Source organism: the organism of the source record quoted next, unplaced genomic scaffold (assembly GCF_019419815.1).
Source record: "Pyrus x bretschneideri cultivar Hongxiangsu unplaced genomic scaffold, Pyrus_bretschneideri_v1 Contig31, whole genome shotgun sequence".
Classification (NCBI taxonomy): domain Eukaryota; kingdom Viridiplantae; phylum Streptophyta; class Magnoliopsida; order Rosales; family Rosaceae; genus Pyrus; species Pyrus x bretschneideri.
Window position 1 is genome coordinate 2,810,611 of NW_025999624.1, and position 20,295 is coordinate 2,830,905.

The window sequence follows — 20,295 nt, forward strand, 5'->3', positions numbered from 1 at the left end:
GCTGTGTGGTATGACACACGATGTAACAAGGGTGTTTTACACCTTGCCTTTGTCCTTCCCCTCCTCCTGGTACTTGTTTTGACCTCCTTTGCAGTTGTAGTTATGGATGGTGTGGCGGGTGTCTTGATTTGGCACAACACTTTCAAATCTTAAAGACCAAAGTGAGGAGTTATGCAAATTTCAAAGACCATTTTGGCTAAAAAGCCTTGTTTAACGCATGATTTGTTAGTCGGTATATGACACATTGACACACTAGAAATTCAACAGAAATCATCTACTTGCATCCAGAGTCTACATGGCGCAATAAGCAAAGTAGCCTCTTTAGTTGGACTCATGTATCGGCATGCTAAAGCTAATAACTGCATTAAACTCAATACGGCCCAAAAGCAAAGTAGCCCAACATGGTCAATTGATGTAGTCACTCCATGAATAATGCCCAACGCCTACACAACGCAATTTGCGGTAGAACTCCAAGTTAGGTTTGTTCTCTGGTTTTGGGTTTGAGGCACAAAGTTGACAAAACATAAGTGATTCTTTGGTTGAAAATCTTGGGTGGATGTGTGTCGTTTAACTGTGACTAGAAATAGGCTGAAATACCGTTAGCATTTTTGAGCCCCATTGTGAATTGATCCTACCTTTTAGAGTGTGACTTAAGAATAAAAATAAAATCACATCATTATGTCGGTTATCACGCCTTCCATTCAAAGAATAATTTTTAGCTTCAGTTGCACTTTATTTGTTTGATTCAAGGGTTATTTTAATTGAAAGAGCACCAAACCCTAGCTTCAATGGCGCTGCTGGCCCTTGCTAAGGCTTGGGTTGGTGGCACCCTCTCATTTCCTCCTCCTAGCCTTTTCCATGCCCTCACACACCTTCCACGGACGTCATTCTTGTTTCCTTCTCTTCTTTCTTCCTTTCCCCCACCCTTTTTTGGCCTTCACTGCTTCAAATCGGCTCCGCCGATTTGTGCGTCCTTAGCATGCCTTTTCGGCGATCATCGCTGCTCCCTTTCCTTTGGTTTGAGGTCTCCCTCCTTTTCCTCATCTCTTTCATCTTCTCTCTAAGTTCTATTTTGAATTTTCTTTTCCTTATCCACCAACCCTGTTCCCCTTCCTTAACATATCCTCACCTCATATTTTCTCATCCCCCTTGCTATCCCTCATATTTCCCCTCCCATAACAAAGTTTTAGATTTTAGGGTGTTGGATCCAATATTGCCACTTGACCCATCCCCCCTACCCGTTGTCAAACCGGCTTGCTGGCAAAATTAGGCGAACTGTGGTACGATTCACGTTGTAACAAGGGTGTTTTACACATTGCCTCTGTCCTTCCCTGAACTGTGGTACGACTCATGTTGTAACAAGGGTGTTTTACACATTGCCTCTGTCCTTCCCTTCCTCTTGCTACTTGTTTTGACCTCCCCTGCAATTGTTGTTGCGGATGGTGTGGCGGTTGTCTTGATTTGACACAACACCTTCAAATCTACTCTTTGGTTCATGTGCTTTTTCTATTTTGGGGCTATTGTGGTATTGCGTTGCTTTCTCCAACTTCTTCGATTTGGTTTTCTCCTTCCTGGTGGTGACCTTGGTGGCTGCTGGCGGTTTGTTGCTCGCTTTGGTTTTTAGGGTTTTCTTTGTTATCTTTACTTTCTCTGGGCCTAAGTTAGTATGGGGCTCTCTTTGTGCTTTGGATTGTTGCTCTCCTATTACTTGGGCTTCTTTATTTTGTTTTATGTCTTCTTTGTTCTTGAAGGGTTGTAATATTCCCAAACATTAATGAAGTTTTATTTTCGACCAAAAAAAAAAAAAGAATAATTTTAGCTGAAGGGGAGGGGGAGTTCGGCTAAACTACATAATGGGAGTTTGTTAAGCAAAGATATTTACGAAACGGGAGTTTGTTAAGTACTAAAGTAAAACAACATCATTCCCTCGCTTATCTAAACCCTAGGGATATTCTTTTAATAGGTTTGAGATAGATTGTGGGAAATGACAAGGACATTCAGGGCTTGACCCATAATTGGGGTTTTCCTTTCTTTTTTTTTTTTCCATCTCTTACCTGAATCCCAAAGAGGGAATGCTTATTGGAATTTGTTAGTGTGATTTTATTAATAACAGTTGGAACAAGACCTTATTGATTTGTCCTTTTGCTAATGGCGAATTCATTGTAAAGTTAGCAACTTGGTTGCAAGTTGAGCAACAAAGAGTACACCCATATGCTATGTGGAAACTTTAATTCCACAAAAGATAAAAAGGTTTTGTTGGCTTCTTTTTTGTGGGAGCCCTCACAGCCTAGACATAACGATGCAATTATCAGCGGTGCACTCTACCACTAAGCTAATAGCCTGCTGTGTCCGAGGTTTAGGTATTTTTGACTTCTTGATTTTTATAGGTCTGCAAACACAGATTCGATTCCCGGAAGGGATAAGTACTCAAGAAGTTTTCACAGATTGAGATTCCATAGATTTTTTCCTAATATTAGGCGAACTGTGGTACGACTCATGTTGTAACAAGGGTGTTTTACACATTGCCTTTGTCCTTCCCTTCCTCCTGCTACTTGTTTTGACCTCCCTTGCAGTTGTAGTTGTGGATGGTGTGGTGGGTGTCTTGATTTGGCACAACACTTTCAAATCTACTCTTTGGTTCATGTGCTTTTTCTGTTTTAGGGCTGTTGTTGTGCCGCGTTGCTTTCTTCGATTTCTTGATTGGGTTTTCTCCTCCCTGGCGGTGACCTTGGTGGCTGTTGGTGGTTTACTACTTGGTTTTGTTTTAAAGGTCCTAACAAAATAACTTATGCTTTAACAAAGAGTGTAGAACTTTTCATTGAGGTAAATAAACTAAATTGGCGCCCATTGCTTGGAAGGATGTTTGTACTCCTAAGTCTATGGGAGACCTTGGTATAAGAAGGGCTGGCCATTTTAATAATGCTTCCTTTGAAGAAACTTGCTTGGAAGGTTATTCATCATAAAGGCAATTGGTGGGTCCAAATTGTTAAGCAAAGAGATTTAAGAAATAGGAGTCTGTTAAGTACTAAAGTAAAACAACATCATTCCCTGGCTCAGAGGGAGTCCTAAATTCTAGGGATATTCTTTTAATAGGTTTTGAGATGGATTGTGGGAAAAGGCAAGGACATTCAGGTCTTGACCCATAATTGGGGTTTTCCTTTCCTCATTTTCCATCTCTTACCTGAATCCCAAAAAGGGAATGCTTATTGGAATTTATGAGTGTGATTTTATTGAGAACAACAGTTGGAAGAAGACCTTATTGATTTGTCCTTTTGCTAATGGAAAATTCACTATAAAGTCAACAACTTGGTTGCAAGTTGAGCAACAAAGAGTACACCCATATGCTGTGTTATTGAATAAAATGTGGAAACTTTAATTCCACAAAAGATAAAAAGGTTTTACTTGCTTCTTTTTGTGGGGGCCCTCATAGCCCAGACATAATGATGCAATTATCAAGGGTGCACCCTACCAATAAGCTAATAGCTTGTTGTGCTCGGGATTTGGTTCGACATTTTTTTTAATTTTTTTTTACAGGTATGCAGACACAGATTCGATTCTTGTAAGGGATAGGTACTCATTCCCAACTGCTTTAGGCTCCACACACGAGTGAGATTTCACAGATCTTTTCCTAATACTAGTCTTGTTTGTCCTTTTTGTAATATTGGTGAAGAAGATCAACAACATATTTTCATAAGATGCAACTTTGCTCAAGAAGTTTGGAGAATATCCAGTGGCCCTTCTCCTGTTAATGTTGGGATATATTTAATTGATTGGTTAACTCAGTTGAATGCTAGCGATGAGGTAGAGTTGTTTGATTTTAGTAGGACTCCTTTGCTGGCAAATATGGAATGATAGAAACAAAATGATCTTTTGAAATAGTAAAGGTCCATCCTGCCAAAGTTGCAATGGTGGCCCCTACAGCTTGTAGAGAGTACTACAACACTAATAGAAGCCCAAGTTCAATTCATATCTCAATGTTGTTCATACATGTCCTCGCATCATTAAATGAAATGCTCCCACTAAGAGGCTCCCACCACCAACTTTAAGGACTCCTTTAGGGGCTTTAAAAAAACAAAAAAAATAGCTATAGCGCACAACATTCCCACTCAAAATCAACATGGTCCCACTCTTTGAGTCTCTATATACAATCCTCACATTTGAGGATTTATTTGAGATATACAATGAGTCCCAATATATTGGGATACTTTGAGGTCTTCAATTTCGTTTCATTGGAAGTCTTAGGTCCCTATACTTAGGGACTCTATTTAGAGCCACCATTGGATGCTCTAAGAAGCAGCATGGCCTAAGCACTAGATTAAGATCTGTATAGCCTAAGAAAAGTTGCCCAACAAGGTTAACTGGTGGAGTTGTTAATCTACAAATATAATACATAACACTGTTAATCAACCAGATAATATGAGCTCTTAATCGTATCGTCTATCACGTCTTCCCGTTCAAAAGACAAACAGTTAGTAATGAAAATGTTTAGACATAGAATCAATAATCCATTGTCGTCCAGCAGTTAGGATATCTGGCATTCACCCAGGAGACCTGGGTTCAATTCTCGGCAATGGAATTGTTTAAATTTAAATTTTTATTTTTAAAATTCTAATTTAAATGTCAAGGCCTTATGTTTGTTGGATCAATCTTCTAACAGCAAACATTGACGAAGGGAGATGGCTGAGGAAACTAGCTGTTTCACATGCGCGGCCACCGTCGTTGCTGACTGTGGTGCCGTCGGTATTCCTCTAAAACACCCTTCACAAATCATCTCCAAAACCCTAACTTATATCTTCTATATATTATTTTTCTCTGTTGAATATCTTGAGTTTGTGGAATCATTCTTTTGTTCTTTTGAGTACAATATTTTTTCATCTGGGGTTTTGAGATTTTGTTTGTAGGAGAATTTTGGACCATGCTTGTTATTTGGTTTCTTCAGATGGGCATGCTTTGTAGGTATTCTTATTTTTTTGTTGTCACTTGTAAATTGGGGCTGTTTCTGTCACTTTGCTTGGGTTTTCAGTGAATGGGGTTGAACATGCTCACATTCTTGTTTTGAAGAAAGGAAGTATATCTAAATCTATTTTCTTCAGTTTCCGTGTCATGCCGATGGATATTCAGATGGTAGGCTCTTGTTGAATGAATTTGTTTTTGATGTTTTCACAAATCTCTGATGAATCCAGCACACTGTCTTAGGAACACCAAAAAAGGAGGAGAATTAATAGAGGGTTACTAACCTCATCATTTATGGTCTAACTTTGATCCCATTTTGGTTTGTGGTTCAAGAATATGATATTATTGTAGAACAATTTAATTTGTCAAGTTTTGCTGTTATTCTGCTGAATATGCAGATGAAAGAATCTAGCATAAGCACTTTCTATAACCCATTCATGTCTTATCAGTCTTATAATTCGAGATGACAAGTTTTTTGTACTCTAACCTGGAGTGGAATTCAATTTATATGTGGTATTGAAATGCTATATAATGTTTAACATTTGTGTCAAGTGAAAACCTAGAAGCGATTGGATCGAACCAATTGAAAAAAAAAATATATATTTCTTCTACTAGACCTTTCATAGTGACAATCAATTTGCTTCATCTTTAAATAAGCGTCTTTTGCGGGACTACTTTACCTTAAGGGTTTTGGATTATTAATAATGGAAGGTCATGTTCATATTTATATTATTTTACCTCTAGCAAAATTCCTAGAGCATTTTCGTCCTTGATTAAATGAAAACTAGGGTGGAATTAATAAACTGAATACTCTTAGTGAGATATGTCGAGAAAAATGGGCTAACTTTTGTTCCATTTTGTTGTATAACTATGTTTCGGGTTCATGATTTAAAAGTTTGATTGGGGTGATTTGCACTGTTTTATTTACTCATATTTCTATGTTCAGGTGCAGAGTTTGGTACATATGAGGCTCAATGGTTTAATACTGTAAGGTTTAAGGAGCATCTTGGGCTGAACTTCAACTTGTGAGTTTTCGGTCAAAACAATATTCTTCTACACTCTCATCGCCTTTTCTCTACTACATCTTGAATGGACACCAAAAAACTATTATGTCTCTTAAGAATGTGTATTAGTTCCAAGTTGTTAAAGCAAGGAAAGCTCGTCAACCAAAAGATTCTCACCCTAGGCTTACAGAATGACCCTGCTCTCTGCAAAAACCTGATAGACTTTTACTTCTCTTGCCATTTTTTATGACTTTGCAAAGCTTGTTTCCCAATCCATTGAGAACCCATCCAGTATTTCCTTGTGGAATGGCCTCATGACAGCTTATCCCAAGAACTTCATGTTCAACAAAGCTCTTGACCTCTTTGGCAGTTTGTTACACTACCTTTATTTGTCTTGATAGTTACACTTATCCAAGTGTCCTTAAGGCCTCTGGTGCATTGGGTGAATTTGATTTGTAAAAAATGATCCATACCCATTTGATAAAGATCGGTTTCATATTAGATATTGTTGTTGCCAGCTCTCTTGTGTGCATGTATGCTAAATGCAACATTTTTGAGTGTGATATACGGCTGTTTGATGAAATTCCCAATAGAGATGTGGCATGTTGGAATACTGTAATTTCTTGTTATTATCAAGATAGGCAAGCTCGTAAGGCAATAGACTTGTATGAAAATATGAGGAATTCTGGATTTATGGCTAATTCAGTAACGCTTACGACTGTTATTTCATCGTGTGCAAGACTTTTAGATTTAGACAGAGGTATGGAGATTCACAAGGAGTTAATAAAAGTCGCTTGGTTTTGGATTCCTGATAACTCATATATTTCATACGTTTATACCATCCATTCCTTGTCCCCTTGTGATATTTTGGTTAAACTAGTTTCATTTTACCCTCTTTTGTGTTAGTGTGCAGCTAATTGTATTTTGGAGCTCAGTTGAGGACAAATACGGCAAAATGGTGCTAAAAGTGGAGAATTGAATAAGGATGCTGATGTAGACAAAGAATTAAAAGTGGAAACTGAGTATGGTGATGAATATGGCTTTTTATAAGACCAATAACAACAAAAAAAACGTGGGAATTAAATGCCCAATTATTGGGATGTATTGACAATTTGTAACAGTCTCTTTAACCTTATAAAATTTCAGCCACTTTTACATAAGCTTCCCCTTGGGGATGCCCATAGTTCTATCTCTTCTCTTTCTTTGGCCTTTCTTCCAGAAACAAAATCCTTTCTCTATTCACCATCTGCAGCCACCAAAGAAACCATGCAACCGCGCTGTTCTTGGAGAAGTTCAACATCATAATTGCTTCAAGGGGGTTTCTTCTATGAACTTTAATTTCACTCATGTTGTTCTTGATATTTATATATTTTGTAATCATGTTATGTAATTAAGTTCATAGCTGGGGAATTCAATGTAGCCTTGCAAACCTACTCTATGTTATTAAGTTAAAGTATTCAAATTACCAATCTGTGTTCTTGTTTTATTCACTGATTTTATAGTATAGTTTGTTTGTTAATCTTAATGTTTGATCACCATTAGGGCTACTTATGAATTATTTGATCAAGGTTATAGTACACATCATGCTTAATCTTGGTGGACATGTGAATGAATGAAGAAATTGCTATGCATACATCCTGCCATGTGATTTCTTTGGTTATTTGAAGTTTTCTTGTTCTTAATGGATTCTTACTTGCCAATCTAAGTTGAACATCACAACTAGGTTGCGTATTAGGAGTACTTGATCACAAGCACACATCAAATGGATGATCATAAATTAGTAAAACGAACCCTAGTTGCAGATTGGAGAGTTGAATGTGTTTTGACTTAATTTTCATGGAATTGACTTCAAATGGTGAAATCTTTATCCCTAGTTCCATTTCCATTGTTTTTGAATCATTTTATTATTCATACTTACATTCTCTTGCATTTTAAGTTACTTTACTTCTCAAATCAAAATCAAAACTTAATTTGTTAGTTTCATTGTTTAGTTAGGGTTAACATAAAACTAGTAATTTGTAGAGGTCTAATCAGTCCCTGTGGTTCGACACCCTTACTTGTGCCATTATACCATCCTTATATTTGCACTTGAAAGGAACACAACAATTCCTTTGTTTGTTCTGCTTTTGTGAATATGTATGGAAAATGTGGATGTTTAGATATGGCAAAACAAGTTTTTGAGCAAATCCCAATAAAAATGTAATTTCTTGGAATTCTATGATCACAACATATTGTGTATCAGGTGACAGTAGATCCTGTATCCAACTTTTTAGAAGGATGAATGATGAAGGATCGAGTCCCACGTTAACTACTTTTAGTAGCATACTATTGGCCTGTTCAAGGTCAGCCCAACTACAGCATGAAAAATTCATACATGCGTTTATTATAAGAAACAATATTTAGGTTGATATCTAGATTTACAGCTCGCTCCTAGATCTCTACTTCATGTGTGGAAGTGTCTCATCAACTTAAAATGTCTTTGAAAAGATGCCGAAGACAAACGCAGCTTCTTGGAATGTTATGATTTCTGGATATGTGAAAGTGGGTTATTATTTTGGAGCTATGGCCACGTATGATGACACGAAAGTAGCTGGTGTAAGGTCAAATGCCATGACAGTAACTAGTATCTTATCGGCTTATTCACAATTTGCAGCACTGGAAAAGGGTAAAAAGATTCACAGAACTTTCATTGATAGTGAGTTGGAAACCAACGAAATAGTGATGGGGGCTCTCCTTGATATGTATGCTAAATGTGGTGTGGTGGATGAAGCACTTAATGTTTTTAATAGATTACCAGATAGAGATCTTGTGTCATGGACCTCCATGATCACTGCATACGGAACTTATGGTCAAGCTTTAGATGCTTTAAAGCTTTTTGGTGAAACACAGCAGTCCAATGCAAAGCCTGATAGAGTTACTCTTCTTGCGGTTCTATCTACTTGTAGCCTGATGTGATATAAAATATCACACAAACTTAAACCCTTTTTTTAATAGTTGTATTATGTGAAAGTAGGGAGCATTCTAGGCCGGGGATCAGGAGGGATGCTAATCTACACAAATTAAACTCTAAATCACTAAACTAGACTCAAAAACAGGAAACTAAACTTAAACTACTCAAAATAAGCTAAATTGATTCACAACACACAAACTAAGTTAAATTGACTTGAAACAGGAACTATAAGGAAGTTTGGACGAAAATTAAACTAAAAGGACTCAAAATATTAAATGAGGGGTTGTTTTGACGAATTTAAGATTTAAACAAACAAACTTGCAGAAACAAACTAAAGGGTACGAAATTGGGTGAATTAAAGGGGTGAAAAGCCAGTTAGAGGGTCATTCTCCACACATGACACATATGCATACAAATCGATTTCCAGTTATTCTTCCTATAAACCATGATTGACAATGCCTTAAGTTAACCGTGAACTGCACAAATTAACTATCAGATTTTCCTAAATTCATTAAATTGGACTCAGCAATGCAACCAAATTATTCTTATCAAGTTCCCTACATGAACTGCATAATAGAGATACATATCAAAGATCATTAAGTTCTGTGAAAATCATAAGCATTGACATGGCATTCGTAACTATGAACTGCATGATACTCCTGCCAGGAATTTACTTAACGCGATCGTGACTAGCAACCTCCACTACCTGTAAATATAAGTTCATAACTATTAGGTGAAACTCCCTTATATTTTAGCAAATTCATGTATGCAAACTAAGGGCCAACTTAACCAACACACAAGAATAAGTTATCAATCAAACAGTTAAATAAATTGCATTCACGATTTATGAAACAATAACTGGATGTAATCAATTCATATCACATATATGTTCATGTCTTCGAATTCACCTCTAGCTAAAAAGGAATTAGTTCCACATGTTTATCATAACTGAAAACCAAATTAAAACAAACATTGAACTAAAACTAAGGATAGAATACACCTAGAAATGCTCCAGTAATCCAAAGGCCTTGGATGGCAGGTTGAACTTAGTAAATTACTCAACGAGTTTAAAGATTGTTTCGCGTGGAATTATCATGAGATGCCGAGCCTTGACCGAAACCTCGTCGAACATGAATTACGCATTAAAGTTGGTTGTAAGCCTTTTCGACAACCCCCTACCGGTTCTCGACCGAGGTAAAGCTCGGCATAAAGGATGAATTAGTTCGACTTTTGAAAGCCGGGTTTATTCTGACTACTTTGTACGTCGAGTGGTTGGCCAATATCATCCCGATGCTAAAGAAAAATGGAGCCCTACGCATCTGCATTGATTTCCGTAATTTGAATCTGGCAACTTCCAAAGATGAATACACAATGTCAATCTCAGATTTGTTAATTAATGCCGTAGCCAATCATAAAATGTTGTCCTTCATGGATGGCCATGCAGGCTACAATCAGATCTTTATCGCTGAAGCTGACATTCACAAGTCTGCTTTTCGTTGCCCAGGGGCACTCGGTACATACGAATGGATCGTCATGCCATTCGGCCTCAAGAATGCCGGTGCCACATACCAACGAGTTATGAATACGATATTCCATGATTTGATCGGTACGATCGTAGAAGTATATATCGACGATGTGGTTGTGAAATTGAAAAGTTGCCGAACGCATCTGGATGATCTTTAGCAAGCATTCCTTCGTATGCGTCAGCATAGTCTAAAATTGAACCTGGCCAAATGCGCCTTCGGTGTATCGACCGATAACTTCTTGGGTTTCCTTGTGCACCATCGTGGCATCAAGGTCAATGAAAATAAAGCCCACGCAGTCATTAGCGCTCCACCCCTGACGACCAAGAAGCAACTCCAATCGTTACTCGGGAAGATAAATTTTCTCCACCGTTTCATAGCTAATTCAATAGGTAAAATGAAAGCATTATCCACGCTCTTAAAACTTAAGGACTCAGATAGGTTTGAGTGGCGTGACGAACATCAAGCAGCTTTTACACAAATCAAGGTCTCCTTTACCACGCCACCAGTACTAGTACTGCCTCTCCGCGGTAGGCCTCTCAAACTGTACATTTCGGCAGCCGACAAGTCCATCGGTTACCTCCTCGCGTAAGATAACGATGTTGGGTGTGAACAAGCTATCTTTTATCTCAGCCGAAATCTGAATTCACCTGAGATCAATTATTCACCCGTTGAGAAACTTTGCTTAGCTTTTTTTTTTGTCACGTCGAAACTTCGGCATTACATGCTCCCATTAGTTACACAGGTTATTGCCTAAACAGATGTTATTCATTACATGCTTACTCAGCCTATCGTAAAAGGCCAAATTGGGAAATGGACAATGGCATTATCAGAGTTCAGTTTGCAGTACATACCCCAAAAGGCCGTCAAAGGACAAGCCCTAGCCGATTTTCTGGCCCAACACCACTTTCCTTATGGTTTTGGGGGCAGCGAAGTCGACATTGGTTTAGTCAAAACATGAGACAATTACTGGACGATGCATTTTGATGGTTCTAGCACCTCCACCTCAGCTGGTGTTGGTATCGTCATTCAATCCCCCGACCCCCACCATTGGTATTTCTCTCTCAAGTTAGATTTCAGTTGTACGAATAACCAGGCCGAATATGAAGCTCTCATCATCGGCCTTCACGTCCTCCACGACTTGAGAGCGGCCCATGTCCTCGTTTTCGGTGATTTTGAACTGGTGATTAACCAATTAAATGGCGTTTTTCGTTGCATGAGTCGTACTTTGGCGCCCTATCACATGGTTGCCACCTATTTGGCCGAGTCGTTTGAAAGAATTACATTTGCACACATTTTGCATGTTCGAAACACTGACACAGACGAACTTGCCCAAATGGCGTCTGGAGCACAACTCCCAGGGGACAAGTTTGGCTGGGCAACACCCACAGAATGGTAGTCTTACCCAGCCTTGGTTAATCAACAAGATTTCCAGCGCAGTCAAGTGATACGTACACAAGTGATGTCTTTACCATCATTGCTAGAGCGAGGAGACCCTGTGGATATATGCACCGTTAAGACAATGCCAGATGATTGGAGAACGGCAATTATACGATATCTCGACAACCCTAGCGACAAACACGATCGCAGAATGAGAGTACATGCAACAAACTACGTGTCGTACCAAAATGAGTTGCATCGGACGATTTATTGTTATTATGCCTCGACCCACAAGAGGTTGCTCAAGCAATCGCCGAAGTACACGAAAGGATTTATGAGGCTCACCAATCCGGACGTAAAATACGTTGGTTGCTTCACCGATACGGTTACTTCTGGCGAGTATATTGAAGGATTACATCGAATACACATGGGGATGCAAACAGTGTCAGATTCAATGACCTATACAGAGAGCCCTAACCAAATTACTCCACTCAGTTACCAAACCATGGCCGTTTAGAGGATGGGCAATGGATGTAATCAGCAGAATCACGCCATCCTCCAGAGCAGTAAAACATGCATGGATACTAGTGGTAACCGAGTATTTTACTAAGTGGGTCGAAGCGAAATCATACGCCGAGTTGACGACCAAAGAAGTTTGCAATTTCGTAGAGGAAAATATTGTGGCCAGATTCGGCGTACCAGAAACAATCATAATTGATAACAGCACAATCTTGACAGCTGATAAGTTTAAGGAGTATATGGCAAGCCTAAATATTTGACTCGAGCAATCTACGCCGTATTATCCACATGCGAATGGTCAGGCTGAAGCAAGTAATAAGGTTTTGATCGGCATTCTTGAAAAAAATAGTAAGAGAAAAACCTGGTATGTGGCATTTAAAGCTAAATGAAGCATTATGGGCCTATCGAACCTCACCCTGATCAGCCATCGAAACAACCCCATATGTTCTAACCTACAGACACGACGCTATGCTGCCAATTGAGCTGAGTATAAATTCATTACGGGTGATTGAACAAAGTAGTTTGTTTAGTGCCGAATACAGTTAAGCCATGAGACAAGAGTTGGAAGACTTAGAAGAAGTTCGACTTGACGCTTATAACTTGTTAATAGCACAGAAAAAGATTGCCAAGCGAGCTTATAATAGGCATGTCAGACAAAAAACATTCAGCGAAGGAGAATTAGTATGGCAAACTGTGCTACCGATTGGAATGAAAGACCCTAAGTTCGGAAAATGGTCGCCAAATTGGGAAGGGCCGTTCGTCGTACATAAAGTCCTCGACAAGGAGGCATACCATCTCCAAGATTGAACCGGTTTAATTCACAAACTACCAATTAATGGGAAATTTTAAAGAAGTATTATCCGGTTACGTGGGAAATGTGAGAATATAGTTTATTTAATTAATAAGCCTGCAAAAAAAGTATACAAATACAGATGGTCGATTCATTTACAGCTAAATAACCCTAAGGTGAGGAAGGAATGAGAGTTTCAAGGATAGCCTTCAACTCCAACCACCTCACCTCACCCATAGTGACCTCGGCTTGACGCTTCCTCTTGTCCATCTTCAACTGCTCGACCCGTTGCACACTAGTCGAGTATTCGGTTAAGCAGGATTTGTTGCCCGACTCGAAATCTCTGGCAAGCTTGAAAGCAATTGCCGAACTTTGGTTTTGAAGTTCGGTAATTTGACGATCGAGGTCAGCCAGTGTCTCTTTCTTCGTTTTCAGCATTTCGACCTTTGGACGCAAAGCTTCTTGAACAACCATTGCAATTTTCAAGTCGCCTTCGGCCCGAAGAGCTCTCCCAAAAATACCGAAATATTTTTAAGTTTGTTCCAGAGTAGAAGATGCTCGAGTGATGGCTTTATTGGTTAATTGACCATCAGCTGCAAGATCGTTCAGATATGCCCCTACGGAATCGAGGCCCTGGCATTCAAGAATTCGTGATGCTAAAAGGGACAGCAGCTCCTGCAGCTTGACAAGGGCGTCCGACTCGGCCGTTGACACGGAGGGTTTAGTTGTGGTCGTTGAAGAGCCAGCCACTCTCGATGTGGTTGCGATAAGGGCATCAAACTCAACCTCTCATAAAGGCTGCACATGAAAAGATTTTAGGCACATGGAGATTTTAAAACAAGAAGAACGGACCAAGAAAATTTGTTTTAAACCTGTCAGGAGGAGATTTCGGCCATGTCCCTTGGTTCAGTGCTCGAACTGAGAGAGCTTAATGGCCGAGCCCAGTGCTTTAGACTGCTTTTCAATTCACATGGCCGATGAAGGTTATCTACGTTCGACGGCCACTAAGGTGGCTAGGAAATGTAGATAACACCTTTCGGTGCATAAAATTTTCGGTGAAATTAGAAAGTAGGCACCTGACGTTTAATATTTTCCTGGTTTAGAATTCTAAACACAGGAGATTGGCTAAAGGAAAAAGAACATGACGTTATTTACGAAGGCTGAAGTGACTTCTTGTGGGGAATACCAAGATCTTGACCTTGCGGGTGAACGGGCGTTTCCGTCGTCGTTTCGGGCTCAACATGAGGCATTTTCCCACGATCGACCGTAGGGGAATCGACCTGGTCAATCGCCTCGACCACGGAGGGAAGATTAGCTGAAGGATGTTTAGTTGGTCGAGGGTGACTCGCCAGCGGAACCTCGTCACCCTCATCGCTCTCGTCATCTTGAAATAAAAAGCTGTTAAGACTTGTAAATCTAAATGCAATGACGAAGATCACTAGCGACATAATCATACCTTTTCCAAGATGATTGTCGACTATTTTTTCAAGAGATTTGTCCCGAAGGATGGGGCTATTTTCTCCAGGATGTGCCCAACCATCGGCCCTGGAATTGCTGGTTCTTTGACCAACGGAGTAGCCTCTGGATCAGCCACGGCTTTAGGGACGGGTCAGGCCGCTTGGCAGGATAATGTGGGTCATTCTTCTGTTAGGGTTTAGACGACTGGGGCGGTAGGAGAATCATCAGGAGCAGTCGTTCCAGTAGTGTGGCTGGAGATCACGTGAATCTCCCGTTCCCCATTCTTTACCAATTTCTTGACATGTTTTGAGGGTTGGGGAGCTTCGCCGGCCACCTCAACTTCTGGACGAGGTCGTTTGCTTTACAAAGGATGCACGACGGTGTTGCTTCTCTTGGAGAGAGCATATTTTTTCTTGGCCACAGTCGCGGCAATCACGTCAGCTTTCTTCGACGCTCGACCATCTAAGAAAATGAGATTAAATTAGTGAAGTGTAGTGACAGTAAAAAGAGAAATAGAGGGGAGGGTAGCCATATACCTCGGGTCGGTTCTTTAGAATGGGGGGTAAAGGTTTTTCTAGGTTGATTGTCAAAAATTTTGTTGACGACGTCTTCGGCCGAAACCCCAAAAAAGGCTTGGGTGTACTATTCCCACCAGTCATCGAAAGTGTCAGTGCCAAGAGATTCAGGAAGAGTTGGTCGAAGGTGAAATGTTTTGCACCGATCCTGAAACTCTTTCTCGGAGTCTCTACACTCCATCTTTAACAAGCCATAAATGCATTCTCAGCTGAGGATGGAACGGGAAGTGAGTAGAGGTACCAGACAACCTTGGAGATATCCGAGTTGTCGGGCAGTGAAGTGGGGGTGGTAAACTTCCCAACTCGCTTGGCGAGAGTCATAACCGAAAGGAAGGTCGCGTGTTAACACAATCGACCCCCAATTCTGACGAAGGTCAACATCTTATTTTTCATTCCATATTGATGTTGGAAGCCTGATGGAGCAAGGGTGCTCTTGACAACGGCACACTGAAAATTCAGCATCAGAAATGACATCTAGGCCGAAGAGATATTTGAAGACCTCTTCGGCCTGGTGAGGAAGCGTCGGTCGGGATGCCAACTAAAGACCCAGCGAGATAGTGGGTTGAAAGTTGGAGATTTATGGCCGAAGTGTGGCAAAATAGACTTGTAGCCAAAGTTGGAAGACCCAGAGAGGAACATTCTAGTTTGGGTCAATTTTGCCAATGGTCGCCTCGGCTAGGCAGTGAAGAAGATTGGCGAGAACGGCCGAGCTAAGCGCCAGGGTATGACCACTAGCCAGGGCTTCAGCCATTGGTATATTCTCGACCAGGCATTTGTTTGACCGGGTACAATAAATAAATTTGTTGTACCAGTAGAATAGGAAGGCTTCGTGTTCTCCCTTCTGAAGGCTTGCCTCTCCTTGGCCAACGAAGTGAAGGATGAGAGTGTTGTAGTTAAAGAAATTCTTGTGTAGTTTTTGAACCTTTTCATTCGAAGGCTCTTGGCCGTCTTAACTCAGCGTCTCGACGGCTCGTTCATCAAAAAACACCTTGAGGTCAAGATTCAACGGGCATCTAAAGAGGGCGGCATTTATCAGGATACCAGAAGGAGAAGTCCCAAGAGGGCTAAAGGGAAGGACCATGGTGTTGGTGGCCGATCACCAGAGACTCAGCGTTGCCATAAGAACCTCCTTGTCCATGACTAGCTCCATGGTCAAGAGGCTAATGGCATCATAGATGCCGAGAGCTTTGCACTCTTGACTGAAGAAATTTTCCATTCAGACGACCCAGGCTGCCCAGTTGGTATTGGTCGTAGGCCAGGCTCATTGGGGCTTCGTTAGGTCCCACTTTGACCAGTCGAACCCTTGCAGTAAAGGTGTCAGGCAGTGAGCCTTGAAAAGTGTGGTGATGAACGATGGTACTACATCCTTGAAGAGTGGCCCTATGATTTGATGAATGGTGCTCAGATCACTCTCGAAGCGCAGAGTTTTGATGACGCTCCGATCGATGAAACTTTTGCATTTGTTGCATTCATCATTGAGCTTGGAAATAAAGGTGTTGGAAGCCATTTGGAAGAGCTTGGAAGGGTTCTGAGAAGAATGCTTGGAAGGATTTCTAGGATGAAAGTTTATCTTCTAGGATTTCGAAAGCAAAATGGCGAGGAGATTTTCAAAGGTTTCTGGAAGCGTGAAATGCAGGTGGAAGAGACTTAGATATTTATAGGCATTTTGAGAAGAGGGCAAATGTTTGATAATCTGAGGCGTTTGATTTTTGAATTTGAGGGAAAAATCGATCGGGAAATCACTAATCATTTCAGATATCTTGGAAATCTCCATGGATAGGATCAAGGTTTTTGAAGTTTAAAGACGCACGATTATGTGTTGTGACGGATTTAATACATTGATGAGGAAGAGACGCTTCGACTAGCGCACGTTTTCGAGGGTCATGATTAAAAGCTGGTAAGTTAACCAATGGGTTGACACGCGGCAAGACGTGTGAGAAGATTCGGATCATGTGATCGTGTGTCATAAATGCATTTGACGATTGGGACATATGAGGCTTTTCGTTATCCCGTAGTTATCTTCTGGGGATTGCTTCTTTAAGGTCTGAAATCGCTAAGGGATTCTAGGTCAAAAACCTCAAAAGTGAAGGGGCAATGTTTAGGACCAAAATGTTATTGGGCTGAGCGTTGGTTAGGCCTAAAGCTTTTCCAAGTGTACTATGTGGGTTGCCTGGTGGTCTCAAGCTGTTCAGCAATGATGGTTGAGTCCTATTGTAAGAAGGAGTAGTTTGGATGAGCTGATGGGTCAAAGAAGTCCTAATATGACAAGGGATCTTAATGCAATAAGGATTCTCGACCAACAATGAATATGGCCTCAAAAGGGGGTGAGATCAAAGTCCTAATAGGAGTAGGATTGGTCGAGATAGAGTTGTAACATAATAAGAAGTCCTAATCGTTTCAGCTCAATCTTAAGGAGGATTTGTTGCTATAAATACAAGGCATCTTGCAATAATTAGGGCCCCTCGAATTCAACACACAATTGCCCTATGCAAACCTCTCAAACATCTTTAGAATTTTTATTTTCTTTTTTTGCCAACACACCTTCAATTTGGATAAACAACATTGTGAAGGCAACCAACGAACATCTTTAGTTTAGATAAACAACACTATTGCCGTAGAATCAGCCGACTGAGGAACACCTTCAGTTTGAATAAACAGCATTGTGTCGAGGCCGACTGGTTACCTATCCAAGTCTCGATCAAGAAGGGTTTCCGAATCCTTATTGGCAGAGGTCATCTCACATTGTACGCCAAGTGATTTTATGATTGGATACTCGCAAGTGAGTTTCAGAGTTCGGCATTCTGACGGCCGAACCATATTTACCATCAATGACATACATCACCTTTAAGTATTTGTGTCCATACAGCCTGGTGTCGATTCGACGTGCTTATACTCTCACGAATATAATCACTGTGACCAAATCCGGTGTCTATGATTCGTGAACTTCGCAGAATTAGCAGCCTTGTCTTCAGGCTCGAGAATCCAAAGGCCGAGATTTGTTCCTTCCTCAACCGCAATCGCAAGATCAAGAAGTCAGCAATGCGCTCAACGCAACATCAACAAATTTTACTCCTCGGCCAAGCTCGGCCGACGAGTTGGCACGCCCCGCATCAATCGAAGGACGTAGTTAGTTCATTAGTTACTCGTCCTGCGTGCCAAGTTGGCTTTGTAATTTTTAAGGTCAACACACGGACTCCAGGTCAGTGGATCTTTTCCTTTTTATCGTGTATACACACACACACACACACACATATGATTGATAATTCCTTAAACGTTATTAAGTTGATTTATGCATACTACCCACTTGTAATTATTATGAATACCTTGAGGCACAGTGCGAACTACGAATGGCTTGATCCTTGTTTAGGGTACGTAGGCAGTCTAACGAGACTTTAGATGCAGCCATATAATAAATGAGACTAAATAATTGGGACAATAGCCTTGCTTGAGGAATATTTTATGTCATATTATATATTTTGGGAATACAATGAAATGCCTGATTCTTAGATTTGTATCATGGCATATTCTTATATATATTACCTGAACCTAATTATTGTGAATGCTTTGAAGTGCCAAATGACGCTGCGGACACCCAGGTAAGCTTTAGGTGAGTACATATTGATGATAGTGATGGTAGCGAGTATGATTGTGTTGAGATGTATTTAATGCTCATTATCCTGCACCTCGGTGTTAGTGCTCCGCTGGTGGCCAGGGCCTAGCCTTCACATGATCGTTCACCTCCCGCACCACACGCTCACCTTGGATCCAAGGTAGGTGCTAGCCTGTTGTACAGACCACATTAGATGGTTCCGACTCGTAGGTGACTTGCGATACTTCGCACAGCCTTCACGTAATCGTAGCACTTGAGCGTATTTATTTACACCCAGCCTGTCGTACAAACCACTTTAAGTGGTTCCAACTCATGTGCAGGAGACGCGTGGTTCCAACTCCATGATTGATGAGATATGATAGGAGCATATTCATGCGACTTAAATGGCTTGTTCTCGTGCATTTACGTTATGTTTCTCTAGTTATTTTAGTCCTTTATGCTTCTTTTGTGTGTTTTCAGGTTCTAAGGGCTTAGGGAGCAAGAAAGTGCATTTTGAGGCTATTTGGGGCACTTTTGGGCATGAATTGGATAGCTTAATCATGGAGCAAAGAGGATGGACGAAATTGAAGCCTTGTATGCTCTTTGGGGACATCAAACAAAGGGCCTAGCCCAATCAAACAAATCCTTTGAGCCATGGAAAACCTCTAGCCCAATCAAACATATTATGTCATGCAAACCAACCTATTTTAGGCCCATTCTATGTACTTAAACCCTAGCCCTTTAAACTAGCCCTATTATCACTTATCACTTCCATTCACTTATCACTCACCACATATCATTCATTTATCACTTAACATATCATTCACTTATCACTTATCATACTCATAATCATCTACACATTTCAACCATTTAAACATATGCATTTCAACTCACATGCACACCCACCTCTTTCCACCTAATCCACATGCTTTCACAACCTAAAACACATGCACATTCACCCTAAATCAATCACATTCACAACATGCCATCATTTCTCCCCCCTTTGCCGTGCATTGCACTTAAACTTTCCAACCTTTCCAAATGCAATTTCATCAACACATGCATTCATTATTCATTCACCTTGCATTCCCTTTACATTTCAACCCACATGCACATTTAATCATTCAAACATGCAGCCACATAATCATTCACCCTATCCATTCTATGTCACAAAACAATGTCACATGCACTCCCATTTCACATCCACTTCACCCTTGTGCCGTGTATCCCATCCTACATTCCACAAACAAGTCACATGCATTACACTACCACTCATTCTTTAAATCCACATGCACATTCAATCATTCACTCAAGCACCCTTGTGCCATGTTTCCTCCTTTGTTCCCACCCATCACATGCATCATCATCAAACAAACAAGCCTAACCCGTGGCATTCACTCCCATTTCCAGCACCTTCATATGCATTTCCCACCTAACATTTCCCCCTTTAATGCACATGCACTTTAATCATTCAATCACCCCATTCAAGCCTAAATCGTGCATTCCCTTGCCTTTCCACAATTCCATTCATCAACACATGCAAACACATGCATC

At 40.5% G+C, this 20,295-nt stretch overlaps 1 pseudogene; it reads left to right on the forward strand.

The window, feature by feature from the left end:
* Positions 1–6,042: 6,042 nt before the first annotated feature.
* LOC103933424 lies at positions 6,043–8,912 on the forward strand (annotated as a pseudogene).
* Positions 8,913–20,295: the final 11,383 nt, after the last annotated feature.